The 23,018-nt window shown below is 43.8% G+C and overlaps 1 long non-coding RNA gene across 1 annotated transcript in view; it reads right to left on the bottom strand.

Annotated features, from left to right (window-relative positions):
- Window positions 1-3,472: 3,472 nt before the first annotated feature.
- LOC134546695 (uncharacterized) overlaps window positions 3,473-23,018 on the bottom strand; it is a 162,000-nt gene continuing 142,454 nt past the window's right edge. Inside the window, exon 3 of the long non-coding RNA XR_010079245.1 lies at window positions 3,473-5,748. This is a non-coding gene — a long non-coding RNA (uncharacterized LOC134546695). The remainder of the gene's footprint in view (window positions 5,749-23,018) is intronic.

Here is a 23,018-nt window from a genome sequence, read left to right as displayed (position 1 = left end):
GGATGAAAGCTTTCTTAACCTACATTAAATCTTGATAATGCAATAATGAGTCTTTTAAAAGGATAAGTCTAATTCCCCTATCTAGTGCAATAAAGACTGTATACAGCTAATCAGCTTTGCCCTTTCAATTAAACTTGTCCAGGACGTTCTATGTAGTCAGCACCCTCAATGAGTCATTAAAATTCTCGTTCTGTAAGAGTTGTGTGCAGTGCACCGTTGTTTCTAAATTCCATTAAATCCAAACGGTCTTTATCGCCCCATGACCACTGTGACTTCAATCAGCCAATTTAATTACCTTACAAAATTGTCAGCAGAAGCAGCAAAGAAAAACAGGAAGGGTTGTGACGTTATCAAATTGAAATCTTTCTCTGTGCTGTTTAATCTAGACCAGTCAATAACAATGCTTCTCACCTCCTTGCTGCCTTCCCGAGGCTCTTAACCTTACTCTTCTTTCAAAGATTTCTGTTGTTGTTTATAAGACTGATTTTGAACTCCTCTTCGTGAGGATGTTAACAGATATTGAAAGCTTCTCCTTGGCAGTAAATTTTTCATTGGCTCTGAATGCTGGACTTGCCAAGACACGGACCCCCGAGGGCTGCCATAGGAGTCTGGCTTGCAGATTTTCATCACACTCTTGATCTGAAGGCAGGCTGCCTTCCCCATTCAAACAAGATATGTACATATTTTTGTTTATTTCTCTCAAATAGAAGCAGAAACCTTACCTTCCCCCACTAAAAGGATGTCAATATAAAATCCAAAAGAAAGAAAGTTCACATCCAGGAGGGCTAATGCCGGTCCCTTAGGAAAACTCCACGCCATTACCCAGCAGGTATTTTACACTCGACCGCTTGTCTCATACACATCTGCACAAAGCTATTTCCCACTGCTGTGCCATGACTTTGCTGGCTTTAATTTTAAAATGATGTCCTGAATCCCAGAGCCATGTGTTTTAACACTCACTGTCACCTCCACAGGCAGTGGACGCAATGAGCCAGCTTCTTTTCTGGTTTTGCCACACTCGAGCTCATGAAAACAATTATATGGAGATAATCTGTTTGAGACAAAGGAGCTCAGCTAAGAAGTATGTCAAATGAAACCCATGCTAAATCTTCACAGAGGAAGACTCAAAAACATCTAGCAATTCCCCTCTCGGGGTTCCCACAAAAGAGTAGGAAAATTACGGGATTTTCCCTAACTCATAAAGAGTACATGATTTTTTAATGTTTGATTTGCTATGATTGTTATTCTATGTAGGGCAACAGGAAAGTGCTAGGCTTCATGTGGTCTTGGTGTGATGGATTTTTGGAAAAAAAGTTAAAAAATAGTCAGTAGTAAGAAACGCTTCTGGCGAGAGTTCAAAACTCTCTTTTTCCCTTGAAAAGTTTTTCCTATGTCTCTCTTGACTTTCTTTTGCTTTTAAGCTGGGAGAAGCCACATGTGCGCACACACCCTTCCTTTATAGTTCATTGTAACACAAAACATTCAGCTCCCTCTCTCATCTACTTCAACTCAGGCAACTCCAAAGAACCAAAAAGTCAAAACTACAGGTATATGCCTCTACTTGTCGTTACCCTTCTTGAATGTCCTGAAGAAAATAAAACATCACATAAAGTGGGTTAAAACTTATCAGGCAATTGAGCACCCTGCAGCGGAGATCTTTAGTCGCTCACCACATTTCCACGAATAATGAGAGCAAACACAGTGGCCAAGCCTCTTTCACTTTCTCGTCATAGGTCTCTCTTCACACCTTTGCTGTAAGGAAAGACGAGTTGCTCACAGCAGTAGAGACAAGGCCGGAAATGGGCAGTTTAAATAAAAGAGGGCATTTTAGAGCGCTCCAGACTTCAAAGCGCTGGCAATCAAGCTCCGTACATTAGTAGTAGGTGGGGAGGAAAAAAGGAGGTTTAAATAGCCCAAGCTCTTATTGCCTTGGGCAAGACAAGGGGTGGTTTATGAAAACACAAGTGAGCAATTCCAGGTGTTTTACAGCTCTTACTGGCTTGTTAATTCGGCCTTTCGGGGACAAGGTGTTGAGATGTCTTCAGGAGGTAAAGCCAGACCTAAGAAAAACAGCCCGACGTGCCCAGCCGTCCTGGGCAGAGGGGCGGATCAGTTGGGCTCTGGATCCGCCGAGTTCCCAGGAATTTCTTGGGAGCCGCTGCCATAGGTCTGAGTTCACACAGGAGCAGTGAATCAGAAAGCTGCGAAATGCGATCCCTGATAATGTAAGGGATGTGCCGGCGATCACGTTTTTTGGCTTTTCGTTCGGTGCCAAGTGATAAGGAAAAGGTTTCCATCACACTTAGCACAGCGGAGAAACAAATAGCAGGCTGCTGCTTTTCTCTCTCGTCAAGGTGGGACCTATCCTTTTATCCGCATCAATGGTTTAGGGCTGTTCCCCTTTGACACCCTCGAGTACCGTATACACAAACCTCACCTTCAGCGTTCCCTGGGCTCGCTTGTGGGAAACAGTTCAGAAAGGGCAAGGGAGGGAGCTTGGTCGCACGGCCCACGAAGCAATGTGTCGTTCGGAAGGGTGCCTGGTGTGATGCCCGAATACCAGGTCGCCCAGCTCCAGCGGCAGCAACAGGCGGTGTCCGGATGCCTAAGCAAGTGTCGCTGGGGAGGGAACGGTGCCAGCGCCCCAGCCTCTCTCCGTGTTTGCTCCATAAGGTACAGAGAGAAATAACCTCTCGAATTTGACAAATAACCCAGGCGGTTCGACTTCCCTGTGTGGTTGCTAAAAGGTAGCCTAAGAAAGAGAGGGAGGGAGAGCAAGGACATGCTGGCTAGTCCCAACAATGAGAGGAGCCGTGGGAAGGACAATGCGAATCCATGGTGGCTAATTTGCACAGGAGGAATGAGGGGGCTGCAGCTCTGGCAGGCTTCAAGCTCTCCCCTGTTGCCATAGCACTGCTGGCTGAGGAAGAAGAGTGGGGGCTGGCAGGCTGCCTTCTGGAGGGAATCTCCTCCTCTCTCGCCTCTCCTCGGGAAGGACTTCACGGCATCCCGTCCTCCTGGTCTCAAGGACATCCCGAAGGGACCGATAGCACGGGAACCCTGAGGAGGCGGTGGGGAATTCCCCCTCAGAAACAACCAAAGCTTTTCCACAACTCAATCTCTGTTCCCTCTCTCCACCCTGCTACGCCCTACACAGAGACAGAGATGTCAGCATTTGGGGGAAGCGTGGAAGTTCTCTCGTGGTCACAGACACAGTGATTTAGCCCGGACTAAGCTAAATCCAGACTTCTTTAAAACAGAGATGTGCAACAGGCACAAAAGCAGGGCAAAAGTCTTCCTGCTCTTTTCAACTCTAACATTCTCCACACAAAATAAGCTTACCAACTGCTCCCTTCCTACTTCTAATATTCAGTGATGGCTTGGCAACAATTCTTTTCAAAGACAGGGAAAAGCAGGCAGAGATGCGGAAAGGAATTTCTGCTTCGCGGCTACAAACAGTGGAGCGAGCACAACTCGTTGGCCAGCTGTGTGACCAGGACGCAGTTGGGAAGGGAAGTCAGCCCAGTAAAACATACACGTGCACCACCATGCCACCGAGTATCAGAGCCCCTCTGCATCGCTTTCAGCCCCGGGATTATTTATTGCTCTAACGCTTGCCAGACCGCTGCTCCCTAGGGCTGTCTCTAGAGGAGACTAACAATTCAGAGGGAATGCCGCTCCAGAGAAGGAAAGTCCACCTCTTGCTAGTGCCGTGACCAGGAAGATGTTTGTTTATACAGCTATACCTGAAAGTAACTCAGGCTCCTAGAGACAGACTCCCGGCGCCCGTGGAAAGACAGACAGTGCCAGATTACAGGCACTAAATTCACGGCCATGATTATGGATCGGACTGATCGCAAAATAGACCCCACAATGTTATACTGTCCCGTTTATCCATGTCCAAAGACACGGGCATTCCTGAGGACAGTTGCTAAGAGCAACGTGTCTTAAGCACCACCTTTAGACCAGATGAAAGCAGAAAAAAAAAGTACTGCTAAGAATTCAGCACACGAGATTGGTAACAGCCTGGTGACTTTTTAATCATTACTCACCTTCCCCTCCATACAAAAGTGTGTGCGGGGGTGCTGAGTTAAACTAGAATAGATACAAACCAAGGCATTATTCCCAGGCAAAGGGAAGAGATTCCTGTGCCCCACAGAAATGGATGCAGCGGCTGCCACAGTTTATCGCGGACAGCGCGAATGTGGACGATTCGCTTTTCCTCCCTTCAGCGGTGCTGTCGGCAGGCACGGAGGATGCCGCTTGTACGGGGGACCGATATTCAGCCTGTCCCTTCCTGGCCGCCCCCGCCGCGGCTCGCCTGCGGTGCCTGGGCGACTAGGAGGAGGCTGAGGCGGGACCCCCATCGTGGCTCGCCCCGGACTAGCACCGAAGGACATCCCCGGCCGCACTGACCCCTTCGGACCTGCTTTCCGAACTTTCCGTCCTTTCCTCACTGCAAAACTTCTGTGGGGAGTGCAGCGGCTGGAATTTGTCTTTCGCTTGCTTGTTTAGACACACGAACGCGCGCTTGCACAGCCTGAGCTCTTAAGGTTAGTGCCCTGGTCCAGCTGGGATAACTTTTAAACTGTAAACCATCTCTATTCTTGAAATACCATTCTGATCTCTGATCTGCTTTTTTGCCTTTTTTTTTTTTTTTTTCTTTTTTTTTTTTTTTTTTTTTTTTTTTTCCCTCGGGAGAGGGAGGTACTCCCACAACTTTCCTCGCATAGAAAAGCTGTGCTTTTGAAAAGTACCGCAAAAGCTCTTCCCCGAGCACCGCTCAAGACATAAATCATCTCTTCTCTAACCCTAAACGCCACTCAAGTGTCAAGCAAACAGACAGATACTTCAAGGGAAATCAGCCCAAAGGTCTCAAATCACAGCGTTACGCCCGCACGGGATCGGCTCGGGGGGGCATCAGAGACGGACGGCCGAAACTTAACAACTACTTGACAGGTTTTTAACTGATCAAGCACCGTATTAGCCATGCTTTCCCTTACTATGGAAACAATAAAGAAAAACAATGGAAACAATTACGAGGAAGCCACGCAAGCTGCGCAGAGCCTTAGGCAACCGCGTTTGCCAGTCTTTTTTCTATTGTTATTATAATTATCATCACCATCGTGCCGTTACTACGGCTACAATGAGCAGCAGCGACAGAAAAAAAAGAAAAAAATCACACAGCAATTCATCCCTCCGGATGCAAAATTAAGAGGGATGACCGATGCCCGACTCCGGCAGCACGTCCCAGCTCTCCCCCAGCACCCCCTTCTGAGTCAATCCCACGTATATCACATTCAGGCTTAAACACACAATGAAAAAAGTGTCGGGAAATCTTACCAAATCTTAATACATGTGTGGTTCCTTGAGAATATCCAATCCACAGTAAGCAAAGAAGAAGTCTAATGGTGCATCTGAAGACTGAATTAGTTACAATATGGGAAATAATCTTCATGATGTTTCTATGCACACACGCGCTGCCTTACTTCCCCCTTCTAAGCCGTCAGGTTTCCCGGTAGGGTTGGAATGAGGATACGTAAACTGATGGCCCTCAGACACGATCACGGCATGGTCACAGAGACAGCAGAGAGTCTACGCTTCCCAAACCCATTAGCAATCCCTGCATGTTCTTCATTCACTGCGCCAAGGAGCAACCTTCAACTGCAAGGAATGGTGGGACATCCATGTTAGTCGGGGGAGAATCCTTGAGAAATCCAAACACACACAATGTCCAGCCGAGTAAACCTGGGAGGCGAGAAAGGAGGAAAATCAATAGGTAATCCAGCTCGAGAAATCGCTGAGGTACCGCCACATAGCGAGCACCCGCCGATTCACTGGCGAAGCTTTTGCCGTGCTCCCATTCTACTGCACTGCTGCACAGCTTCTGACGCGAAGCCAAGATTAAGTGAGAGAAATTGAGATAGCTCTTCTCTGCTTAAGGCTGCCTGCCAGACAGCCTTCCCAATTTCTATTATGCAACCGAGCTGATCGCCCAGCTTTGTCGGAGGGAAAAAAAAAAAAAAAAAAAAAAAAAAAGGCAGCTCGGAGCTCGGTTTTATTTACATGCTTCTTATTAGTTATTCAGTTGTTCTGAACAATAGCTATAAGGGGCAGGGGGGAAGGGGAGGGGGGACAGGGGTGCTGCTAGAAGGGAGAAGGGAATAGGTTGTGTGAAAATCAATTCCTGTATTCTAATAGCTGACTGCTTGGGTCGAGATCACTTAGCTTTATAGTTGTGAAAGAGTAGGATGACAACAAAGTCATACAGGTTATCAGAGTAACGTTCAGGTTTGGGAAAAAAAAAAAGATTATGATATTTACAACCACTAAATGTTACTCATTTTAATACAAGAAATAGGATAAATGCTATGGCTTGTGTACTGACCATCCCTAGGAACTTGCTCTGGACCCAGAGATAACGGAGCACCAGGCTGCTTTTGCAAGGTAGCAGGAATCGGCAGCGCTGGAACAACCTTGTTGAACGCACAGATCTGTTTCACTAAACTTGCCTGAAATTGTGTGTTGCTTAAAAGACAGTAACTCTGGGATTTATTAGTTTATGATTTTCACTTTATTCTGCCACTCTCTTATTTTTCACTCTGCTTTCCTTTCACTCCAGTCTTATGGAAATATTGCTGTTCCTCCCTGTACTATGATCTGTGTAGTTTGTCATTTTGCTGTTCTCAGTAAGAACAACAGCATTTTCCAATTTGATAATGGGATATTGAGTTTATATCTGCAGCCATAGACTTTTGTTTTTTGACCAGGTGTTCCAAGGATGATAAACCCATTCTGTGGACTACTTTAGATTTTCCTTCAAAATGCAATTAGTTGTGTGCCTGCATCCACTGAAATACATTAAACCAGGACTGTCAGACTTTGCAATCTAAGTCAGGATTTGCTGAACCTACTTGAGCTTTACTACAAACACTGAAATATAATTCCTACATTTCCCATCGAGATATTGAATTTTTTTTTCTACGTTGTGCCTACAGACATCTTTTGTCTCCTTTATCTCCCTCCTTTGCTTTTCATTATAAAGAAAATATCACTGGGACACTTCCCCTACAGATCCATACAGAAGAACATAGAATAAACCTGACTTTCCAGAAACAAGTACCAATGATGCCAAGCTAATGAGAGCACTCTGAGAAATCTATCAGAAGCAGAGCATGGCAGAGGTGAGTTACAGTCTATTCTTAATTAACATCTGTGTGTTGTGAACCTGTAAATAAGTAGCAGCAGCACTAGGATTATAACTTGGGGTGTTTGTGCTCTGTACCCTTATAAGTGTTAACAATTCACAGTAACTTTTTATCATTTTGCCTTACTGATTTCCTCTGCACACTTTTACTTAAAACACTGTAAAATGCTGATGAAAAGAAATGTACATTCTGCGAGAGGATTATTAAACATCATTGATTTTTTTTTCCTTAAGATGGAGGCATAACTGCAGTGTCAAAAATAAGTATCATGAATGGCTAGTTCTGCAGTCTAGCAGGGAATTCAATCAGACGATTTGACTATTAGAGCACTTTAAAAAAACACCTAGTGTTAAAAGCAAGGATATCTAGCGACTCCTTCAGTTCACACTTAGAATATCTCCCAGTAAAAAATGCAGAGAGATGCTTTTTCTTCTATTTACTATTTCATTTATTCTCTTCCACTCGTTTATATTTTTTCTTAGTCCAAGGAGAAATAAAACCAACCCACGTGAATACTGTGAAAGTTCACTGCTTCCCTGCCTGGTGCTGCTGAAATAAAGGATATTATTTAGATACAGTTTTAATTGTGAATACTCAGAAGCAGCTTGCAGTCTAGCCAGATTTTTTTAAATTTATTTTATTTAGTTTTGGCGAGAAGTTTTGAAAATGTAGTATTCCTCTTCGTGTTTAGGGCATTAAACAAGACATAAACTTTAGACAAAGTGACTCCTGTTATCAGTTTGATTTTCTAAGGTCTCTTGAAAAGGAAAAAAAAAATACAGCTACCTGTAATCTCAGCCCAACAGAGCACCTAACTCACGGAGGCGTTTAGAACTGGAATCATAAAACAACTTGCGGTTAATTCCCGTTACTACTAAACACGCAGCAGCCCACGCTGCAGCCCCTGGTCTGACGCCTGAGGCTCACACCGAGTTTCCTTCCCCCGCACCAGCCCCCGCCACGGCCGGCGGCAGCGGCCTCAGCACCGCGGACAGCGCCCGCAGCGGCCCCTTCAGCACCGCGGACAGCGCTCCCGGCCGCCCCGGGCCCCCCTCCAGGTGTCACAGTGCCCTAAAGGGGTTTTACCCTTTCCAGTCACTTCACAGTATGGAAAGGAAATTAAAATCGGTTATCGGCTTCTTTAAAGATATATATTACGTTAGCTAGACAGCTATTTTATGGCATTTTATGGGTTCAGAAGAAGTACCAATGTCCTCCTTATCTACTATCAGACATTGGCTAATGCTGTGTTAACATCCCTCCCCCCTTCTTTCAAACCCTAGCTCCCACCTTGAAGAAAAGTCGTAGTTAACCCAGAAATATTTTCTCAAGGATACCTTATATAAAAAAGCAAATCTTTCAAGACATCAGATGTTTAGAACTCACTAAATATTCGGTGACTGAAGATCACGTCTAGACCATATAATTGACTAAAGCCCCAGTCTTCCCCACCCTACACTCCTCTTCTGTTATCTGGACTTTAACTACACTCACTTCTTCATGAAAAATAAAAAGATACTTTTGTGCATCCTCCAGACTGATTGCAACCTGAAAACAGGTAAATATTCTTAATGCCTTTCATATTTCTTTCCCTGTGAGATGTACAATTCAAAGTCTGAAAATCTCTAATAAAATGTCATGCAAGATAAATTGGTCTTCTGTTTTGGGAGCTTGTCACCACTGTTACACAGCTCTTTTCATATTAAAGTCTGTATGAAACTGCCCTCTACACTTCAGTGATCATCAGCTGGGAAATCTACAATTCCTTGGATATATGCTTTGATTTGTTTGGTCATCTATTGTAGATGTGGTGGTAACACATCTCTAATACACAAGGACATCTTTAATACACAGGGCTCTGTTCAAGTGTAGCTGATATGAATAACAGTAATCCAGCTATAGACAGGGAAAGAAGAAGAGACAGTCTGAGGCCTTACATCTTTTGTGGGTAATAAAAACCTACTACAGTTTTAGCTGAGTGTCAAGTATAAATGGTGTACATTATGTACGTAATGTTTCATTTGGAAAGGGGAGATATGTGATTCTGATTTCCTTACTATATCAGGAGCTTTTCCCATCAGATCTAATTTTTATGTGCTGTTATCATTATAAAAGTTAACCCAGTTCCAGCTAGCTGCCACCTACTGGGATGTATAGTTTTATCATATTACTTTAAAAAGGAATGGGCTTTTATTTTCAGGCCATAGCTGTGCCTCTAAGAACAGATAGTGAGGTTTTTATATCACATAATCTACTATTTTGACCTCTCACAACAACAGCTGCTATAATTTAATGTATGTATAGCATATGGTCCCCCAAATGTTTCTCGGACATTTTTCTGCAAATCCTTGCAAACGTTTCGGATTCACATGCCATCACAGTCCTCCTGCTGTTGCAATCTGGTGTGAGGAGAGCCACAGCTTACTGCAACACCTGACCAGCATCTCCAGATCTCCATAATCAAGAATTGCAGCTTTGCTGACAAAGCAGTAACACAGTCCTCCCTTCTAAAGCGTTCACCAAATTATTCAAATGAATGTTGATATTGTCATTTAAAACACATTGCAGCCCACTGGCATTTCACTCCCACCAGCTATAAAAAAAATTCCGTAGGTCCTTCTCTGTTTGTTATTATCTCAGTCCAAATTTACAACCAAGTTTCTGCTGTGCCAATGATTAATGACATTTTAAGATGGTAATTAATTTTTAGCTAGTGGAAAGACTTGTATTCTAATTAATGAAGTGAGTGTGGAATAGACTTTCTTGTTCAGGCACTTTTGAGTATCACAGCAATGCACTTTCCTAGCAAGTTTAAGCAGCAAAACCAAATACTTTTGACATGACCTACAGATCAGCCTTTGGTCCCTTCAGTTTTCTTTGGGGCTGGGGAAGCTGTGCAAGCTTTTGGGAGGAAAATGATGATGCTTTATGCTTTTCCTGCTGTACTCCCCCAAAAGTTTCTAAGGATAATGTGAAGAGAGGTTTCCATTACAATGTATTCATTCCTTCTCAGTGCATGCACGGCTCTTGCTATCATGCCTCCACTCCGTAGGCAGGAATGTCTCTTGCTATCCAGAGAGTGTCAGTGCCCTGGCTACTTTAGCGATGGATGCTCATCCAAAGAACGCTGATTTTGTTCAGAAATAAATGCCAGGATTGCCGACAAGCCGAAAGAGGGACTGGCTGCGCCGTACGGCGGGGGCCGGGTAGGGGCAGGAGGAGACCTTTCGGAAGTGGAGACTGTTGTCCACCCACAACTCTAGCGAAGTTAGAGCCCGTTTCTCACCTCCGCTCCCCCATGAGAGCGGGGGGCACATCCTCAATGCAGCCGGCTCGGCCTCCCTGAGCCCGGCTCGGGAGCAACGCTCTGGCTGTGGGAGGGGGTTCCGGGCTACCGGGGGGGCACCGGGCATCGGGGGGCTGCGCTGCCCTGGCCTCTTGCTCCCTCTTCCCCCAGCTCCACTTTCAGCGCGGGGACAGCGGCGGCTCTGACGATGCGGAGCAGCGATGGAAGGAAGACAGGAAGCCGACAGGTCTGCTTTCCCCACAGAGGGGGACAGACCCGGGTGGCAACAGCGCTCGGGTCGGCCAGCTCAGCGCCCGCCTTTGCCCTGAGACACCTGGCCAAGGGCCATCGTGCTGTGCAGCTCTCGGCACAGCGCGGCCACCGTGCATCCCCCTCCGCCCCCGGCCCCCCCGCAGCCCCTCGCTGGCATGCAACCCCTCCGGCCGTGGCGGCCGGCCGGAGACCCCGGGACATCCTCCTACCTTGTGCTGCGGGAGGGGAATCGGGGAGGGAGAGGAAGGCGGAGGCGGGGGAGGAAGGGCGGTGGCAGGGCGCCGGGGACAGCCCGGGCTGCGGTGCAGCCGGCGTCCGGGCACCACTGACGGCGGCGGCAAGCGGGGAGGGAGGGAAGGAGGGAGCGAGGGAGGAGGGAGGAGGGAGAGCGAGGAGGGAGGGAGGGAGGGAGGGATGGAGGGAAGGGAGGAAGGAGGGAGATCCGCCTCCCTTCGGGAGCGCTGCACAGCGCCCTTTAAAGGAGCAGAAACCCGCTTTCTCTCCGGCCGCCGCTGCCGGCTCCCCACACCGCCAAGTCTCGCCGGTGCCCGCCGGCCCCCGGTGGGCGCAGCGCTGCCCCCCCGCGCCGTGGCCCGAAGACCCCCAACTCGCCGGACAGCGAGTATTCACGGCGTTAAAAGTCCAAGCTCCTAACTGGGGTCCCCGAGCCCGTTTTATGAACGCGGAGGAAGTGGGAGTTGGATCCTGCTGCCTATGAACAGCTTCAGAGACCCCTGCCCGTCCCCATTTTTCCCCGTGGGTGCGGGGTGAGTGGAGTGCTCCTATCTAAGCCTGCGGGGCTGCTAGAAAAAGCTTCGGCTGCTTCTCGACTTGTTCTCAGGCTGAAACCCACCTGCCTGTCCCCTCTCCTTCCTTGAACTAGCGGGTGTTAAGCTCGGGCACTTATCCGGGCTGGAAGAGGATCCAGCGAGTGGGCGACCACATCTGCCCCAGCCGCCACCCTCCCTCCCTCCCCACCCCCGCCCTCGACTCGCTCCTAAGCGTCAACGCTGCGGGAGGGGGCTCTGGTGAAAGGACCAAGGCCTCCCTGATGAACTGGGGTGGGAAATGTGCCGTCCGCCCCGCCTTGCGGGAGTGCCAATGATTTCCTCCCTCGCCCAGCCGCACTCGCCCCCGCAGCGCCACAGGCGTCTCTTCGCCTCTTCTGAGCTTCTCCCGATTTTGTTTCGTGACTCGGACATGTCTTGGAGAGCTGCAGGATTTCCCCTGCGCCTCCCCCTCCACTGTGCAGCCTTCTCGAGGTCTGACCTCCAGGCAGATGTGAAGAGCAATTTGACAGGAAAATCCCAGTCTCCTCGCCCTTCCCTCAAGGAAAATTCCCGTTCCCGGATCCGCCGGGGGATGCTCAGGCGTTGCCCCGCTTCATCTACCCAAGCGACCAACCGGCTATCAGAGGCGGGAGGGGAGGACTCAAAAAGATTCGAAGAGATGGGGCTGAGCCGGTGGGGGTGGGTGACTGAAAAGCTCCTATAATTAAATAAACAGCAGAGTTGTTGTGCGAAGTAAATAAATAGTCAATGATCCCATTGTGGAGCCGAGCACAGGCGGCACACATTGCGGAGGGCTCGCAGCGATTGGGCTCCGGCCGCTGTGACTTGCAGCTTAATCGGTCCCACAGCACATCCTTAATTACTTGCAGCACACTTCCACGGCCGACAAAAAACTCATTAGTCAGTTCATTTGCCTGAAGCGGTGATGGAGATAACTCTTGTTAAAAGCAAAGGCACTGCTAAAGCAAAGCGCTCCGCGCCACCCTGGGCGGTGAAGGGAGCTGGCAGGAGGCTGCTTCTCCAGGGCTCCAGGACTAAGCGGGTCGAGGGCGGAAAACTGAGCGGAACAACGTCGTGGAAAGCTGAGTTCTGTGCGATCCTGCAGGAGGGAAAGGAGTGGCGGGGATCGCCACGGGAGTAACCAAGTCATCTCCACGATCTCCGGGGAAGGCGAGGCAGGTTAAGGCTGCGAGACCAGCCACAGGGTGGGAAGTATATGAGGTCGGATGGGCAAACGTTTGTGCAAGCACTGATTTTGTGATTTTGTCCCTTTTCTTCTTTTTTTAACCACTAACTGCTTTTGCATTGTTACTTACTATCCAGAGTTTTCTGATCAGGGAACAAACAGAGAACGAGTCAAACATAAAAATACATGACAGAAAGGAAGGCAGGGGAAGAAAAGGGATACGGTTCTAACATTGCAGATGAATTGTGTAATACCCTCATGTAGTCACTTCAACTCAACTACACTGATGTAGAGCCTTTTCCCTTGTTGCCTGGGTTACATTTCTGTCCAGACATGAAATTCTCAATGCTTTCTTCAGCCAACAACACTTTACAAAGAATTAGGTCCTCTCTGACAAGAAAGAGGTTCCCAGTGCCACCAATGCTGGTATAGTTACCTATTGTTACCCATTGTTTAGGGTATTTAGGGACTTTGTACATGTCTCATCAGTACTCAAATTAAGAATATTGGAGGAGGAATGTTGGATCAAGCCTAAGATCACACTGCAAGTCAGGGACATAATAGGAAGACAGTCTGTGATTGTAATTTCTCAAGTGTTGACCACTGAAAACTCCTTCATTTCAATACTGACAGAACTTCTCATGTTTCTTCCAAGTTACACTGAAGAAACTTTGAACTTCCTCAGTATTGACCACTAGAAAGAAACAGGAAAGCACAGACCCAAGTTTGTCAGTATCCAAAACGAGATGTACCAGAGAATTTGCTACACAAGGTCCTGTAATAAGCAAAAAACAAAACAACAACAGCCAACCAAAACAAAAATAAAAACAACCTCCCCAAGCCAGCCTCTAAACTTCTTTACTTGCTTGCTTCTTTTTTATTGTTGACTATTTAAACTGCAATTTATAAATATATCAAATAAGAATATGTCATCTTGACATCACCCATTTAAAACAAATTTTATAAATGCCAATAAGAATTTAACCCCATTAAAAGTAAACAAATTTGCAAAGATCTTTGTAAGAATGGTTTTTAGGTTTGTTTGGTATTCCCAGCATTATTTTTTAAACATTTTAAATTAAATTATCTAGGTTCATTACATTCCCATTAGGTGCATTTACACCTCAGAGTTAGGAGTAATGTAAACTTGCATCCTAGTTCCTTTAAGATTTCCAAAATGAAATTACCAAAGGATGACAGATACATCCTTTCCCCACAGAAAGTTATCACTAATACCGGGTAAGTCTGAATATTTAATACTTCTTTTCTTTCCTGCTTTGCCTTTCAATTTAGGTCAGCTATGATAACATAAACACTGACAGAATTTAAGATCTTTTGAAAGAGTTTCCATCAAATATTTTTTATAATGCCAGATCTACAAAGACCCCAAACCAACCAAAATGACCATCTTTTAGGGATTCTGGATGCTGTGGCTTAACAGCCCTAAACAGACTCTGTCCAATTTAATGACCCAAATCTGAGTATTGACATTTGTTCAAGATGAGTGGTTCACAGCTTGTGCCCTGCCACAGAAAACACTGAAGCAAACCTTTGGGACTTCAGATTGCAGGCAACTGACGGTTTTGTTCTTTCTGCCAGCCATTGTTTTATTTTTTTTTTTTATCCTCTTGCAGTTGTGAACAATACTGCATGGTCTTTCAGGAAATCTGTCTCCTATTGCTATGCCATAAAGAGTTTTGGTACAGCTCATGGGCAAAGAAAGAATTATTGTTGTTATTTTGGCCAAGGAAAATCCTCCCAAATGTTTTTTTTTTCACAGCCTTTAATGATGACCTTGTATACTCATATTCTTGGTCAAACTGGCTGCATGTATCAAGCCATGTCCCTTCAAACAGAAGAATGAGTCAAAGCAGGATGGAGTAAAAACAAAGAATCTGTCTAAAAGAAACAAATCCCTTTTCTTGTGTTGTCCACTTGAGGGAGACAATGAGCCATAGGTTATAGCCATACGTCAGTTTGATGGATCACATACAAAATTGATGAGGAATTTGTACCCATCATGTGTTATTGTTATTTTTAAAAGTACTGATCTGTGTAGCATAGCAGGCATGATATTTCTCATAATGTTGCATCGATCTCTACATTTTTCTTCTCTTTCCTTCTTGCCTAGCAAGATGGGATGATCCAATGACTTTTACTGATAGGAATGTCCAGAATCTTTCAAGATTATATTCTATAAATCCAGAATTAATATGTCACATTTGGACTACCTTACCTGATTCAAGACTTACATCTGACTCACTTAGTATTTAAGAGATATACCAAAGTGTATAACATTATTAAGAGGGCTAAAATAGACACCATCAGAAGCCACAAAAGAATAAAGCTTAACCTGTGTCTGAATGCCTTTGGATATACATACACAGCTAGGAAGTTTTATTTTATTTGGTGCCAGTCATGATGCATTGTACAGTATTCTCCAATAGACTGCCATATTTTGAAGTCCTCCCAGAAAGACTTTTGTGGCTTAGCTGTTGTTACTGTTAGAAAATATTCTGATGTTTGCCTCGAACAGGCTTATGGCAACTGACAATCATCACTCTTCCTCTTACCTGCAGGGCACACAAAGACGAGTTTTTATTCCTCTCTAAAATTATCTTTTGAACAACTATAGTTGTTCAAAATATAAATATTATGCTGAAAGCTAAATGTCACTCCTTTCTTGAAGAAGGCCAAGAAGGAGGACACAGGAAACTCCAGACCAGTCAGCCTCATCTCAGTTCCTGCAAAAATGATAGAGCAGCTAATCCTGAAAACCATTTCCAGGCACATGAAGGACAGAAAAATCATTAGGAGGAGTCCACATAGATTCACCAAGGCAAAGCCATGTTTGACCAATTTGATAAACTTTTAAAATAGGGTGATCAGCTTAGGTAAAATTAGGTGGATGAGGGGAGAGCAGTGGATATTGCCTACTGCACTGTTTCCTATAAGATTCTCATAAAGAAGTTGTTGATGTATGGGCCACATGAGCAGATTGTGAGGTGGAAAAGTGGCTGAATGGCCAGGCCCAGAGGACGATGACGATGAGTAGCATGAAGTCTAGTGGGAGGCCACTAAATAGCAGTGTACACCAGGGGTCACTACTCCATCCATTTAATTCCACATCTTCATTAATTATGTGGATGATGGAGCAGAGTGTACCTTCAGCCAGTTTGCCAATGACGCCAAACTGGGGGGAGCAGCTGACACACGAGAGGATTGTGCTGCTGTCCAGAAGGATGTTGACAGGTGGAAGGAGTGGCCTGACAGGAATCACATGAAGTTCAACAAAGGCAAGTGCAAGGTCCTGCACCTGGGAATAAACAATCCTCCAGTTTGCAATTGATTAGCTACAACACTCTTGTCAGGAAAAGCTTTGCAGTCCTGGTGGACATTCAGTTAAACTTGAGCTAGCAATGTAGTGTTGTGGAAAAGGCTGATGGTATCCTGGGCTGGATTAAGACAAGTGTTGCTAGCATGTTGAGGGAGGTGATTCTTACTCTCCAGTTAGCACTGGTGAGACCACACCTGAAGTAATATGTCCGGTTGTGGGATCTCGAGTTCAAGAGACATGTGGCAAACTGGAAAGCACCCAACAAAAGGAGATGATGAAGGGACTAAAGGATCTGCCACATGAAGAATAGCTGAGAAATCTGGAACTGCTTAGCCTGGAGAAGAGATGTCACAGGGAGGAACTTATAAATATATGTAAATATCTGAAGGGAGGGTGGAAAGAAGATGGAGCCAGGTTCTATTCAGTGGTGCCCAGTGACAGGATCAGAGACAAAAACCACCACGTGAAACACGGGATGTTCACTCTGAACATCAGCAAACACTTTTTTACTGTAAGCATAACCAAGCATCAGCACAGGTTGTCCAGTGAGTGAATGGAGTCTCCCACATGGAAGGTATTCACCTCTCTGGACAGGGTCCCAGGCAAATAGCTGTAGGTGGCCTTGCTTGATTAGGAGAGAGAGTTAGGGTAGAAGACCTTCAGAGGTCCCTTCCAATCTTAACTATTGTTGTTGATTTTCTTGTGTCTCTCCCAGTCCTTTCTATTCTGGATGATTTCTAAGTATCTCAAAACTGCTTTTGTCAGTGTTTCTGATTGATCCACATCACTGTATTACAGGAAGAAGAACTGTATATAGTACAGAAAATATTACAACAAAAGTAGTGGGTGGAAGGAAGGACTATTATTACTGTTTTCAGGTTCCCATCTTGTTCAGAAATCCCAATACAATCTTTGACTCCTTTGCTATATAGTATGATATTGTAGTTTCATATTTGCTGTGTCACAGTAATATCTATGTTCTTTTCTGCTTAACTGCCCCTGATTAGTTGCTTCCTCACTTGCACTTGCTGAACTAGTTATTTACTCCCAAGTGTAGAAACTTGTGCTTGTATAATATCTTTTTTTTTTCCAGAACACTACTTCAATTTATTGAGACACATTCTAAATTCTGTGCCTAACCAGAAACATTTCTTCAGTTGCTCCTATATAGCCTTCATCAAACATTTAAATGAGGCACCCGAGTCATTAATATTTGCAATAGTAAATATACAATAGCAGCGTAGCAGGTCATAAAGAATTCTAGAGAAGTCTTTTTTTTTTTTTTTCTCCTTCTCTCCTTGAGGTTCAACAGCATACCAATAAAACTGTTTTGCACCAACTTCTACATTTCCTTTTGCTTACGCAAGTGTCATGTCATGTTCAGGTTTATTCTTAGAAACTCTATAGTCTTGTTTATGAATACTAATATATTTTATCAAGTGTCTTATCCTTGTGCTTTGTTCTTTGAGCCCAATAGAATTTCCCCTTCCTCCCCTTTAAAAAACTTATAAATAGGATTATCAGTTTAATGAATTTGTGTGTCTCTAGCTTTTTACAAATCCAACATTAATTTAGATACATGGAAGAAAAATATTAATAGATGGACCAATAAAGCCCTCTGGCTATAAATGAATATTTTTAAAAAATGAAACTTAAGTGGAGCAAATTACATGACCAGGACCTAGTTTTGCATCTAAACTTAGAAGCAGTCAAAATGGGTACAAAATTAAATAATTTACGGAATCCAAACAAAACCCAAACAAAACAACACAAAACCACCACCAGTTAATTTTTACATGCACAATACTTAAATATCAATGAGCAAAATTCCTGGTTTATGTCTTAAACAAGAACTGGATACACCATCTGATAATAGAGCCTTAAACAGCTCTATGGTTGTTAATTAAATTAAGACTTTAATTAATAGGGAGTGGAGATTTCTCTAGCATGAGATAATGCCCAACGATAGGTAACCTTGAACTGTAAATACAGAAGAGGGCATTCTAATAATGGGAAGAAACTTCAATTAAACTTTGCAACTGATTTTTTAAGATTTAAACTTCAGCAATAAGATAAGAATGAAATGGATCTATCATCATTGTGCTGTTCTCATGTCTCACTTAGTATATATCACATAAACAATTAATATTAATCATGCACCATGATCTGCAACAGTTTTTGTACAGCTGTACTGTTACATTGCCAGTATATTGGCAATTACACCCAAACTATCCATACATGGGGAACTTTGTGTTTGTTGATCACATTCACAATATTAAAAGATAACTGATTTCCAAGTGTCTGAGTTATTTATTCACTGTGAATTTAGAGAAATAATTTTCAAGGGGGGATATCATAGCAGAGAACTTAGGTACTAGGTTGTTTAAAATGCCTAATATTAAAGTGATAATATAAATAGTATTCATAGATGATATGATTGTGGTTAATATACAGCTGAGAATAGACTTTAATCTTCAAACATACAGCCATTTAAACCAAGTAATCTATTATATAGTCTGATGAATTATAATTAATCCTATTTCTTTTCCTGGGATTTAGAAATTGACACAAATCCACAAGCTTCAGATACATGGTGCTGCATAGTCCATATTAGTTGTGGTGACAGCCAAACAGTAGCTAAGCTGTCAGTACTAGCTACTCATTAGGACAACTGGTAAAGTGTGCTCCATTGACTTCAGACTCAGAACAGAAGAATTAAAGTGTGTAGAAAATTACAATATCTGTGCAGCGTCTAAATCTCTTTGAGGTTTTGGAAAGTGAATTTCACCCAAAGCAAGTCTATGCTTCTAATCTACCTTGAAATTATTTTAGTTAGACTATATGAAGTGTGTTTGGTCCATTTCAGAGGAGGAAAGGAAATTAAATTGCTCCACTATTCAAACCTAAGCAGTTTATCAGATATGGAAAGTCATTTCTAGTACGTGAAAATACCCCCTGGGGCACATTCCTCTACAATATGCATCTTAAGTAGAGAGGAAGTCACATACCATGGCATTATATTATAAAATTGAATAATGACCTACTTTAGCAATGATAACTGTAAGTGAAGTAATGGGGCCACAAAAATACGTAAAAATAAACACCTCTATTAACTATTTCTAACTCTTTTTATAGAATCACAAAATTATTCGGGTTCTAAAAGGCTTCTAAGATCATCAAGTCCAACCATAAACCTAGGATGGCCATGCTCACGACCAAAACATGCACCACATCCACATGCCTTTTGAACACTTTTAGGGATGGTAATTCCACCATTTCCATGGGTAGTCTGTTCGAATAATGGAACATCCTATCAGAGAAAAAGTTTTCCTAGAAATCGAGACCTCCCCTAGCATAACTTTTCCTCTTGTCCTGTCATTTGTTACCTGAGAGAAGTGACTGATGCCTGTCTTGCTATAACCTCCTGTTAGGTAGTTGTAGAGATCAATAAAGTCTCCCCTTGAGCCTCCTTTTGCCCAGGCTAGACAACCCCAGCTCCCTCAGCTACTCCTCTTGAGACTTGTGCTCCAAAACTTTCACCAGCTCCACTGCCCTTCTCTAGACCTGCTTTGGCACCTCAATGTCCTTCTTGTAGTAAGGGGCACAAAACTGAACACAGGTTTCAAGAGGCAGCCACACCAGTGCCTAGTACAGGTGACCAATCACTGTCCTACTCCTGCTGGCCACAATATCTCTAATACAAGCCAAGATGCCATTGGCCTTCTTGGCCACCTGGGCACACTGCTGGTTGTCATCTGACTGTCAACCAACACTTCCAGGTTCTTTTCCTCTGGGTCACTTTCCAGCCAAGACCTTCTCTGCCCCAAGCCTTTACCCCTACAGGGCTTGTGACTGAAATGCAGGATCTGGCATTCTTGTTGAACCCCATACAATTTGCCTTGGCCCATTGATCCAGCTTTCTTATCATCTGTGAGATCAACACTCCCAGCTTAGTGTCATCTACAAGCTTTTTGAGGTTGCACTCAATCCTCTCATCCAGATCATTGATAAAGACACTGGACAGGACTGGCACCAACACTGACCTTTGTGGGACATCACTTGTAACTGTCCCTCAGATAGATTTAACTCCATTCACCACCATGCTCTGAGCCAGCCATTGAGACAGCTTTTACCCAATGAAGTGTGCACCTGTCCACACCATGTGCAGTCAGTTTCTCCAGCAGAATGCTGTGGGAAACCATACCAAAACTCATGGCCTTTCCTGACCCTTAAGCCTGTCACCTTGTTGTAGATGGAAACCAAGTTAGTCAAGCAGGATCTGCCTTTCCTAAACCTATGTTGGCTGACCCAGATCTCTTGGTTGTCCTGCATGTATCTCATGACAGCCCTGAAGATGATCTGATCCATGACCTTCCTTGGCACCAAGGTCAGATTGACAGGCCTGTAGTTCCCTGGATCCTCCTTTTGACTCTTCTTGTATGTGGTCACCACGTTTGCTAACTTTAATCAACTGGGACATCCTTGGTCAGCCAGGACTTCTGGTAAATGATGGAGTGTCTTGGTGAGCTCTTCCACAAGCACCTTCAGTACCCTTGGGTGAATGCAGTCTGGCTTCATAGATTTGTGCATGTCTAAATGGCACAGCAGGTTGCTGACCATTTAATCCTGGTTTATGGCAGCTTCATTCTTCTCTTCATCGGTAACCTCTAGCCCAGGGGCCTGGATACTCAGGGAGCAACTGGTTGATCTATTAAAGACTGAGACAGTCTTTTCTTTATCCTTTGTCCCTCTGAATCTAGTAAAGGATGGAGATTCTTGTTAGCCCTCTTTCTGTTAGTGATGTACTTGAAAAAAAGTGGGAATTTTTGTCTTTTGTTGCCTTTTACAGTAGTAGACAGATTAGGCTCTAGATGGGCTTTGGCCCTTCTAATTTTTCCCCTGCATAACTTCACAACATCCTTGTAGCTCTTCTGAGTGATCTGGCCCTTTCTCCAAAGGCATTACACTTCCTTTTTTTTTTTTTTTTTTTTTTTTTTTTTTCCATGAGTACCAGCCAAAGCTCTCTGTTCAGCCAGACTGGTCTTCTCCAAAAACTCGTCTTTTGGCCCATGTGGATGGTCTGTTCCTGTTTCTCTAGGATTTCCTTCTTAAAGTATATCCAGTCTTCCAGTACTTCTTTGTCCTTTGGAACTGCCTTCCAAGTTACTCTTACAACCAGTCTTCTAAAGAGGCCAAAGTCTGCCCGCCAGAGGTCAAAACAGCAGCTCTGATGATCCACCTATTTACTTCTCGAAGAATCAAAAACTTCATATTTGTGATTGCTGTGCCCAAGACAATCTCTGTCACATCAGCCACCAGTCCTTCTCTCTTCTTCACAAATGGCAGGTCCAGTGGGCCACCTCCCATTGTTGGCTCACTCCTTCAATACTTTTTACATTTTAAGCATTTTTTTAGAACCTTGTGTTCCTTAACTTCTTTGTTAACACTCATTTGATGGGAACAAAAGTCTTAGCCTCTGGTAGAACAGCTTAAACATTGTAGTCAGCACAATTTGAATTTTTAGTCAAATGCCTTGTCTTGGAGAAACAAGGTATTTGCCTAAACAAGGCTTCTCTGACTTAGAGAAGCCATTTCATGCTATGCAAGGACTCCCTTCTCTGGAGAGTGTGCTAGTACCTATATGCAAGCTAAGAAAAGATCACATTTCAGAGATGAGAACTGCTTAATGGTCCAGCTTTGGACAGCCACAAAAATAATCTTCATAGCTTAATTACAAGATATGGTTGAAATACATTGCACAGGAAAATCTCCAAGAAGTAAAAAGGAAAAATAAGGATTTGTTTCTCATTATTTGAGATGACTAGAACTAGAATTTTGAAGTCACTGACAGGAAAAAAAAAAAAAAAAGGTGGTTCGACATATTCTGAGTGAAAGTTCAGGACAAGCAGGAGAGGATGAAACCAGTGCTGTAAATAGCAGAATCTGGACCTGAAAATGAAAATTGGGAAGGATAAGAGAACCCAAAAGCTGTTTCAGAATTGACGGTTCCCTGGCTAGGAGGCAGGGAGGAACTTAAGAACAGTATTAGAATGGAAGTAAAATTTTCTAAACTTATTGAAATCACTTGAAAGCTATGACTAGACACTGGAAGCTGTTGGGGCAGCTGCCAGGAGTGAAACCTTTCTGATGATGTTAAGAACCACACAAGCTACCTTTGGATAATTTAAGGGAGTTTGGTTCTCCTTAACACTATATATAATGCAAAACATCTCTGTGCTCTGTGAAAGCATTTTAAACTATCATTCTGCAATCTGTAGAATTAGCGTTTTACTCCTTACTTGACACATTTCTCTGCGTATAAATGATGAACATTGAGGTCTTGAAAACACAGAGGATCAGACTTAACAGTCCAGTAAACCAAGTGTCCTGTCTAAAGAGAACCTGAGAAGCTTTCATTTTTCCAAAAAAAAAAAAAACCAAAAAAAAAGGAAGGGGAGGGAAGAGCAGTGTCCCTCCACCTTAGATCTTAAATGTTTAATTTTTTTCTCTTAATTGATAAGAGCATTACTCTGATATCTTTTGATACAAAAGAGCAGAGATACATCTCCTTTTCTAAACAGAGCATTCCCTTTTAGAAGTCATTCAGGAAGAATATCTAAATCAAATGCAAATTCTTATCTCAACAGGATGAATTTATAATGAATAGTAGAAGGAGGAGACAAGTATATCATATCAAGACTTAATTTGAAGTCAATGCTTTGCTGGTTTTATTTCTTCTTTCAGACTTGGCATGAATCCAAGAAGGGAGAACCAGCATTAATGATACTCTAGTCTTTCATGTTTTATTAACAAGTCTTTTATAACTGGAAAGCAAACAACAACAAGAAAAGGACAGGGACAATTCTAAAAATCACTGAGGAGAGAATTGAGACAAAGCACACAAAAAAAATAAGATCAAGTGAAAGCTAGCTCTTAC

The sequence above is a fragment of the Prinia subflava genome, chromosome 2, assembly GCF_021018805.1.
Source record: "Prinia subflava isolate CZ2003 ecotype Zambia chromosome 2, Cam_Psub_1.2, whole genome shotgun sequence".
Lineage (NCBI taxonomy): Eukaryota > Metazoa > Chordata > Aves > Passeriformes > Cisticolidae > Prinia > Prinia subflava.
The sequence above is the reverse complement of the archived record's forward strand: the minus strand, read 5'-3'. Positions and strand labels throughout refer to the sequence as shown.